Here is a 10,074-nt window from a genome sequence, read left to right as displayed (position 1 = left end):
GAACTGGGGTTGCCACAGGCCGGGCCTCTCACCTGGGAGGCGGGGCTGACCCATCCGATGCTGAAACACAACTAGTGCTTTCCTTTCCTTGTAGCATACGAAGTTAAATAGAGCTCTGTGCGTGACATCGACCGCAGCCTGAACTGTATTCTGTCGGAGCACTTATTCTAAAAATAATGGTTAGGGTCTAAATCCAAGCATTATCAAAAAGTCCCCTTCTATTGTAACACATCGTGGAGTGGCCTTCGGGACTGGGTTAATAAGTGAAAAGTAGCTGATGCGTGTGATTTGCTTTTTCTCTATCTTCATTTTTCTTTCTTTTCCTTCTGTTTTTGCTTTCTTCTGCTTTTTCCTGTTTATTTTTAATGCTGGAGGCCAGGCAACCTTGTCAAAGGAACTGGTGGACGAAAGAGATTCTCACCAGGACTTCGGGTTGGGTAACAGCTTGACACTAGGAGAGCTTTACTAAAAGAACACAAGTCGAGGGAGGAGGAATACAAACAGCAAAACCAAATAAAGTGGAGACGAGTGACGGAGGGAGGCAGACTGCTGTCCTGTTAACACAGTGCTGAAACCAAAGGCAGTGGGGGCCCCAACTCGTGGTTCAGTGAGTCCCACCGGAGAGTGAGTGAACACGGACACGTGCCAGAAGGAACTCCAAGACTGACCCATTGCTAACAGCCCGAGACTCTGCGATGCTTTTCAGAAAGTTCTGGTTTCTAGGAAAGCCTTGAGTGCATGTGTGTGCACGCGCACTCACACACACACACACACACACACACCCATCCTACACTGTAAGCTGCTCCTTTGGTATGGATCTATACTTACAGAAACGTAGAAACAAACGTTTTTAAATAGCTGCTGTACTTTTCACATTGTGATTTATTAGGTACTAGCACTGAGGACAAAATTCAGCACTTGGACTATCATAGGATGAGTCCAACTTTCCCTGTACAAAGTGGATTAACCGATTGGTGAAGTTAAAAGGTTGTACTCATTGTATTTACAAAGAATAAAAATATATTGAATTTCAGCGTGCTCTTCCTGATTTCTTAGCCTTCTTCGCTGGCTGCTTCTCACCCACCAGATACAAGGTGGCTGCAGCTGGTGTTAAAACTGAAACTCAGCCCAGAGCCGAGAGAAAGGAACTACAAAGACAATTTCCTCCTTACAGTGTGTCCCATTTGTAAAATGATGAATAAAGAAATAAAACATAAGATTCCGTTCTCTACAGCCCTCACATGTAATTGCATCTGTTAGAAAAATTGCTGTATGAGAAAGAGAGAGGCCGATTAACTGTCTTCCATCCATCCCTCTCCTGCTTCTACCTCTCTTGCCAACATCTCAGTCCTCACCAGAAACTTGAAATCGTTTAGTGATCAAAAAGACAAAGCAGGAAAGCCTGTATTGGTGAATGAGATGAGGAAAGAGTCGTAGGAAGATCATCCGATGTCTGCAGCCAGTCTCAGCGCACTGGCCCCACAGCCAGAGCCCAGCAGTGGAAGTCACTGATGCCCCAGGCCAGGGGGCTGTCTGGCCTCCTTGTGAGTGGCAGCTCCAAATAAAGTGGCTCCTGCCTCAGCTGTTGGCTAAAATGACCTTGCAGATTGCATGTGTGAAAGTTCAACCAGCCATGCCCTTGTTCCTTGCAACACTGTTTATATTTAACAAGTTAAATATTTGCCAACAGGGGGCCAGGCTGTGGCACAGTGGGTTAAAGCCTTTTTGTAGTGCTGGCCGAAGAAAGAGATTTTCAATCTGCTGGTTCACTCCTGGCTGCAACAGCCAGGGCTGGGCCAGGCCGAAGCCAGGAGCCAAGAACTTCATCCGGGTCTCCCACGTGGCTGCAGGGACCTACGCACTTGGGCTACCTTCTACTACCTTCCTCTACTACCTTCCCAGGCCCTAAGCAGGGAGCTGGATCAGAAGTGGAGCAGCCAGGACTTATACGGGATGCCAGCCAGCAGGCAGCAGCTTAACCCATTATGCCTTAATGCCGGCCCTAGGTGTTTCTATAATGCTTTATTTTGTAAGAAAAACAAAAGAATCCAATACAAATACAAGATCAAAGACCAAAGGTGATGATGATGGCTCAAAGCTGTTCATCTACTTGTTAGTCAAGTTTTGCTTCAATAATGCTGAGTAACAAAGAAACTCCAAAGCAGGCAGCAACAAACTTGTTTCTTGCCCACAGGACTGCTGGCACCTGAGGCTCTGCAGGGCTTCTGGGCTCAGGTGGACCTGGCTTCAGGCTGTGCTGTGGGTTCCAGTGTGTGCCAGGGGTTCCTCATTCTGGACAGCCAGCTTCCCTAGAGTAGCTTCCTATCATGGGGCGTGCAGAGGTGCAAGAGGCTAAGCAAGTTCATTGAAAATTGCTACTCTGGGGCCAGCATTCCACGCAGGAGGTTAAGCCTCTGCCTGCAGCACCGGCAGCCCATATGAGTGCTGGGTCCAGTCCTGGCCACTCCACTTCTGATCCAGCTCCCTGCTAATGGTGTGGGAAAACAGTTGAAGATGGCAAAAGTGCTTGGGCCCCTGCCATCCATGTGGGAGACCTGGAAGAAGTCCCTGGCTCCTGGCTTCAGATCAGCCCAGTTCCGGCCATTGCTGCCATTTGGGGAATAAACCAACAGATGGAAGACCTCTCTCTCCCTCTCTGTCTCTGTCTCTGTCTCTCTGCCTCTGACTTCCAAGTAAATAAATCAATCTAAAAAAAAAAAAAAAAAAAAAAAAAAAGGAGTGGAGGTGAGACTCGATCCCAAGCACTCAGACAGATTCCAGCCACTCAGCAGTGGCTTAGCTTGGTGCTACAGCAGATGCCTGCCCCTGAATTACTTTTAATTGTTTTTTTGCTACAAGGGAAGACAGAGAACAGGGGATGAGTTCAGGAATTGAGACTCCCAAACTATTTTACTCATAGTTGAAGATTTTAAAGGCAATTTAGGAACCCAAGAACTGAAGCCATTGGCCAGAGACAGTGGCTGTCTTCCTTAATCATTTTCTCAAAACGGAAGCACTCCACTTTCTGTGGATCTTTCGTTGTTGTTGTTCAAGGCTATTTCTCCCACTAGGCACATACAGCTCTACCCCATTCCGTTTCACATCTGTAGAAGATTCCATTCTATGAATGGGCTACACTTTATCCAACTAATTCCTTATTGATGGACTTGGGTTTCTTTCCTTCTTTTTAAAGATTTATTTATTTATTTGAAAGTCAGAGTTACACAGAGAGAAGGAGAAGCAGAGAGAGAGAGAGGGAGAGAGGTCTTCCATCTGCTGGTTCACTCCCTAATTGGCCACAACAGCCGGAGCTGCACCGATCTGACGCCAGGAGCCAGGAGTCCATATGGGATGCCAGCACTGCAGGTGGCGGCTTTACCTGATGCCACAGCACTGGCCACCCCACCCCCCTTTTTTTTTTAAGATTTAATTTTATTTTTTTGAAAGAGTAACAGAGGTGGGGGAGAGACACACAGGGAGATCTTTCATCCACTGGTTCACTCCCCAAATGGCACAATGACTGGGGCTGTACCAGGCCAAAGCCAGGAGCTTCTTCAGAGTCTCCCAGGTGGATACAGAGGCCCAAACACGTGAGCCATCTTCTGCTGTTTTTCCCAGACACATTAGCAGGGAGCTGGATTGGTAGAGGGGCAGCCAGGACTTGAACCGGTGCCCATATACGATGCCAGTGTTACACATGGCAGCTTTATCTGCTATGCTTGGGTTTCTTGCAGATTTTCACCAAGATAAATTTACTGAAAAGAACCCATCTTGTACGTACACTTTGGTGGATTTGCAGGACTGTTCTGTCGGACAAGTTCTTCGAAGTGGTGTTGCTGGGTCATGGATATGATGCATTTTTAATTTTGATGCATCCCAAGACCCTCCCAAAGGCTTGTACTAACTGGTGCCCCTCCCTAGAGGATATCAGAGAGCCCCCTCATTGCTCAGAATTTAAAAGTGCTTGATCAGACACAGGCTTCACGGATGCTTCAGAAGCTGTTAGAAAAACGCAGAGGAAGTAGGGTGAGCATTGTGGTGCAGCAGGTTAAGCCACCGCTTGGGACTCCTTTATCCCATATTGCAGTGCTGGTTCGAGTCCTGGCTCCTCTGTGTCTGATCCTCCTCCCCACTTACGGGTGTCCTAGGAGGCAGCAGATGATGGCCCAAGTGCTTGAGACCCTCCCACCCCAGGTGGAAGACTCAGATGTTGAACTGAGCTTTGGCTTGGACCAGCCCTGGCTGTTACAGGCATTTGGGGAGTGAACCAGTGGATGCAGCGTTCTCTTGCCCCTCTCTCTGTCTCTCTGTTACTCTGCCTCTTAAGTAGATGAAAACGATAAATTTCTTTTAAGAAGAAAAATACGGGGGCAACGCTGTGGCACAGTGGGTTAACACCCCGGCCTGCAGTGCTGGCATCCTATATGGGTGCCGGTTTGAGTCCCAGCTGCTCCTCTTCCGACCCAGCCCTCTGCTATGGCCTGGCAAAGCAGTAGAAGATGGCCTAAGTGCTTGGGCCCCTGAATCCCATGTGGGAGACCCGGAAGAACTCTTGGCTCCTGGCTTCAGATTGGCGCAGCTCCGGCTGTTGCGGCCATCTGGGGAGTGAACCAGCAGGTGGAAGAGCCTTCTCTCTGTCTCTACCTCTCTCTGTAACTCTTTCAAATAAATAAAATAAAAATATTTTTAAAAATAAAATCCTTAAAAAAAAGAAGAAAAATATGGAGAATGCATATGTTTCTACTGGGACTATGTCCCCACTACAGTGCCCACTGGACTAGGTAAGTAGGTCTCTTCCCTGTCCCCGTGGGTCAGGATTGGTTTCCCACATTTATCAATTCAACCCACTTCTGTGAACTGCTGAGAGCAGCCGTATCACAGTGAAAAAATCGGTGGGTGAAAATGTAAAATCAGCTCAGCTAATGCTGTCCACTTCCAGGCTGCTTGGCTAAGAATCTTACATTGCCCATTATACAACTTTAAACTTTTTTTTTTTTTTAGAGAGAGAGAGAGACACACACACACACATACAAAAAGAGACATAGAGACAGAGAAATCTCCTATCTCCTGGTTCACTCCCCAGATGCTTACAACAAAGTCAAGAGCCAGGAATTCAACCTGAGTCGCCCATGTGGGTGGCAGGGATCCAGGTGACTGAAGCATGGACTGCTGCCTCCCAGGCTGTGTGCTGGCAGGAAGCTGGATCCGAGCAGAGTTTCCAGGACTTAAATGAGGCACTTTGATACGTGACGCAGGAGTTCCAAGCAGTGGCTCAACTGCTGTGCCACTCACCTCAACTACTTTCTTTTTTTTTTCCCTAAAGATTTTATTTATTTATTTGAGAGGTAGAGTTAGTTACAGTGAGAGGAAAAGACAGAGAGAAAGGTCTTCCTTCCTCTGGTTCACTCCCCAAATGACTGCAACGGCCACAGCTGCGCCAATCCAAAGCTAGGAGCCAGGAGCTTCTTCCAGGTCTCCCACACAGGTGCAGAGGCCCAAGGGCTTGGGCCATCTTCTACTGCTTTCCTGGGCCATAGCAGAGAGCTGGATCAGAAGAGGAGCAGCCAGGACTTGAACTGGTGCCCATATGGGATGCCGGTGCTGCAGGCAGAGGGTTAACCCACTGCACCATGGCACCGGCCCCTCAACTACTTTCAAAAAATAATCACTTCTAGGGAAAGGCATTTGGCACAGCAGTAGGGCAGCTGCTACTTGGGAGGCCCACATTCTGTATTGGAAGGCCTGGGTTCGAGTCCCAGCTACTCTGATTCTGATCCAGCTTCCAGTTAATGGATAACCTGGAAGGCAGCAGATGATGGCTCAAGTACTTGGGTCACTGCTACCCATGTGAGAGGTCAGGACTGAGTTCCTGGCTCCTAGTTTAAGCCAAGCCCAGCCCCTGCTGTTGCTGGCATTTTGGAACACACTAGCAAATGCTAACTCTCTCTTTCTCTCTCTCCCTCTCTTGCTCTCTCACTCTGGGTTTCCCTTTTGAATAAAATGAAAATAAAAATAATAAAACAATCTCTCCTTTGATACTGAAGAGCGAGATTCTGTAACTGAATTACTCCAGCATGCATTCCACAAATGACAAATGGTTTATTTTCTACATGGCCTGCCCCTTAGACAGTGCCTGCAGATTTCTGAGATCCATTTTGTAGGGTGAAGTGGCTCTTTTCTCTGGATACTGCTGAGTGGCACACAGGCTGTTCCGGAGGCTTGTCCGCATTTTTAGCTGAGCGCGGCGAGACAGCTTGTGAGCAGCACGGCAGGAAAGGTGCTGATGAAGAAACCAGGATGTTGCCACATATCCTGGGCTTCTTCCTGACATGCCAAAGTGCTCAGTGCTCTTCTGGGGAACCATGAGTGAGTCAGTGCCCCGAGAAGGTCAAGGTCATGGGCTCGGTCCCCAGGCAAGCCAGGCAGCCTTCTTCCTCACTTGGCACTTGTATCTCTAACATCTGCCAATTGCTGAACGAGAGGCAGGGGAATCCCGGGATCCTGTCCAGAGTGTGTCCACCCCAGCGGCAAAGGCTCATGGTGGGATCTTGGCCCAGAAGAGGCTGTGGTCTGGTGGCGAGCCATGTGACCTCAGGCAGGTCAGTTACCCTCTCTGCACCTGTGAACAGCCCCAGGCTCAGCGATGCCTGCTTGCGCTCCTGCTCCAACTTCTCATCGTCATTATCCCTCCTGGGGCTAGGCGACCAGGAGATGAAAGTGGTCCTGGTGGCAAGAAGGGACCTAGAGATGAAGCCCCTCTCCTAGTGTGCTGCATCTCCTGGCTATGTGCCTGCCAGGTCCTTCCAGCAGGCAAGTCCTTCTTGATCTTGGCCGCAGGTGGAGCCGCCTGGGGAGCTTTGAAGACGCCCCGTGCCCAAGCTGCATGCCGGCCCCATCACAGCAGCATCTCGGGGCTGAGTCTGGGGCAGCAGTGTTAGTAAGGCTGCCCGAGCAAGTCCAGCCTGCAGCTCTGGATGAGCGCTTAGGCCGCCAGGCCATCTTGAGGCTCCAGGGCCCCCTGCGCCTGGCAGCTCTGCCCGTCCTCCGCGGTGACCTTTGGAGGAAGTTAACGCTGCCCCCTCTTCTCCCGCGCTGGCCTGTCATTGAACTCCCCCGGCTGATTGTGGCGCCTTTGATTGAGAACCTCTTCTGACCGCTTCCCTTTCCCCAGAAATTAACGTGATCATTAAGGCTTATAATTTTACTCACCAGTGCTATCAATCAAGGGGCTGCAAAGCGGAGTTAAGAGTCCTTTTGTAATTGGCAGAAGCCTATGATTCTGAGCAGAGCATCCAGGGTCTGTGGGGAGGCTGGAGGAGGGGAGAGCCTGGTGTGCGGGGAGGGCGGCACCCCCTGCGCTGACTTCCACAGCTTTCCCCCACCCCCAGAGGCTAGCGAGCACAGTCTTCCCGGATCGTGGAAATGAGGAAGCCGTTTCCTGCCAACAGGGCCCTGGCCCGCCCCCAGCTCCCTGCAACTGAAAGGAAGATCTGGCCGCATCTCTGGAATGGAGGCAATCAGAGGATTCTTCTACTCTCTCTTTTTTCACTTGAAAGGCAGAGGGACAGAAACAAAGAGACGGGGAGAGAGGAGAGACATCTCGTACCCACTGGTTCACTCCCTAAGCACCTGCAAAAGCCAGGACCCAGCACCCACGATGCGCATTAACAGGAGCCTGGAATTGGAAACAGAGCCAGATGTGAGACCCAGGCACTCTGACAAGGGATGCAGGCATCCCAAGCAGTCTCTATCCTGAACGCCTGCCCCAAAGGATTCCTTTAAAAAAAAAAATATGTATTTTATTTATTTGAAAGGTAGTTATGGGGCTGGCGCCGTGGCTCACTGGGCTAATCCTCCGCCTTGCGGCGCCGGCACACCGGGTTCTAGTCCCGGTCGGGGCGCCGGATTCTGTCCCGGTTGCCCCTCTTCCAGGCCAGCTCTCTGCTGTGGCCAGGGAGTGCAGTGGAGGATGGCCCAAGTCCTTGGGCCCTGCGCCCCATGGGAGACCAGGATAAGTACCTGGCTCCTGCCATCGGATCAGTGCGGTGCATCGGCCGCAGCGCGCCAGCCGTGGCGGCCATTGGAGGGTGAACCAACGGCAAAGGAAGACCTTTCTCTCTGTCTCTCTCTCTCACTGTCCACTCTGCCTGTCAAAAAAAAAAAAAAAAAAAAAAAAAAAAAGGCAGTTATGTGACGGGAGGGTGGGGAGAGAGAGAGAGATCTTCCACCTGCTGGTTCACTCTGCAAATGGCCACAACGGCCAGGGCTGGGCCAGGCCAAAGCCAGGAGCCAGGAGCCAGGAGCTTCTTTCGGGTCTCCCACGTGGATGCAGGGGCCCAAGCACTTGCGCCGTCCTCCACTGCTTTCCTGGGCACGGAAGAGGAGCAGTTGGGACTCCCCCCTCCCCAGAGGAATCTTTATCTTGAGCAGTCCAAGTGTTGTCCTGTGGGGGCCAGATTATCTGTAGCTCAGAAGTGGGGTTGAAGCTGTCAGACCCAAGCGGGTGATATATTCCTATCCAATCTGCTTGTTTAGAGGAAACTTAGAACCTCATAAACAGCCCCGCCCGGAACAAGGCCTGCCATGCCTGCCTCCCCAGCCCCAGTAACTGCCAGCCTCTCCCAGAGTGCAGGGAGCTGTGTGTTGAGCGTGGCCTTGGACAAGGCAGACTTTCCATCTGAGACAGCTGGGCTGATTCTAACACATGCACACCCCTGTGCAATATTTTCCATATTCATGGTAGGTTGTATGTGGACCAAGAGTGAGCGAGTGGTTACATTATTTCAAATACAGCATTATAACAACATTTAAAAAGTAACTTTCATTTTTATTTATGTATTTGAAAAGCAGAGAGACAGTCAGACAGAGATCTTCCATTTGCTGGTTCACTCCCCAAATGGCCGCAACAGCTGGGGCTGGGTCAGACCAAAGCCAGGAGCCAGGAGCTTCATCTGGGTCTCCATGTGGGTGCAGGGGCCCAAGCACTTGGGGCATCTCATGCTGCTTTTCCAGGTGCCTTAGCAGGGAGCTGGATTGGGAGTGGAGCAGTGCCCATGTGGGATGTTGGCTTCCCAGGTGGCGGCTTTCCCTGCTCGCCATAGTGATGAGCCCCCTGCAGCCCCCCCTTTAAAAAAATTGATTTATTTTACATTTTATTTATATTGAAATAAACTATACAAAAATCATTTTTCTTCATCGAAATAGCAACAATATTTTCTGTATTGTTTCTAAATAAACCACAAAACACTCCTTTTTGTAGGTTTTCCAGGTCTTGTTTATAAATCGAGGCAATGTGGTAGATATACAGTCATGGAAAAAGATGGAAAACAGACAAGTCAGTTCTTAGTATCCATGGCCTCTGATTCCCTCCTGATCAACTCACAATTTCTAACCAGTTTCCTATCCCTCACATTGTCTTAATTTTTATTTTCTTTTTTAAAGACTTATTTACTCATTTGAAAGGCAGGGAGAGAATCTTCTATCTGCCGGTTCACTCCACAAGTGGCTGCAACAGCAGGGGCTGGGCTAGGCTGAATCGAGGAGCCAAGTTCAACTGGGCCTCGCATGTGTGTGGCAGGGATCCAGGTACTTGAGCCGTCACCTGCTGCTTCCAGGGTGCGCATCAGCAGGGAGCTGGATCCCAAGTGGAAGAGCTGGGACTTGAACCAGGGACGACAATGTGTGATGCAGCCGTCCCACGAGGCACCTTTGCTCCTCCACACGCCTGCTTTCACATTTACCATCCATCTCTGGGACGGGCAATCAGAGACATGGAGGCATTGGGACCCAGACCCCAGATTCTGAAGAGGTCGGGCCTTGTGCCCATGGGACCACCCTCCTGGAGAGAGGGGCACTTGGGGAGGTTGGCTAGCCAGGCAGACAAGGTTTGGCCAGTTTGGATGTTTTTCTAGGGTCAACCTAGCGTTCTCCTCTCCACGAAGAATAATAGGAGGCGCTCCAACGTCTTGTCACTGAGGAGTTCGTTGGAATTCATAGATTTTACTTTCAAAATGCAAATTCCGGGGCTTGTGTTGTTGGCACAGCAGGTTTAACCACAGCCAGCAATGCTGCCAT

The sequence above is a fragment of the Oryctolagus cuniculus genome, chromosome 5, assembly GCF_964237555.1.
Source record: "Oryctolagus cuniculus chromosome 5, mOryCun1.1, whole genome shotgun sequence".
In the NCBI taxonomy this organism is placed as follows: domain Eukaryota; kingdom Metazoa; phylum Chordata; class Mammalia; order Lagomorpha; family Leporidae; genus Oryctolagus; species Oryctolagus cuniculus.
This window is presented reverse-complemented; position numbering follows the sequence as displayed.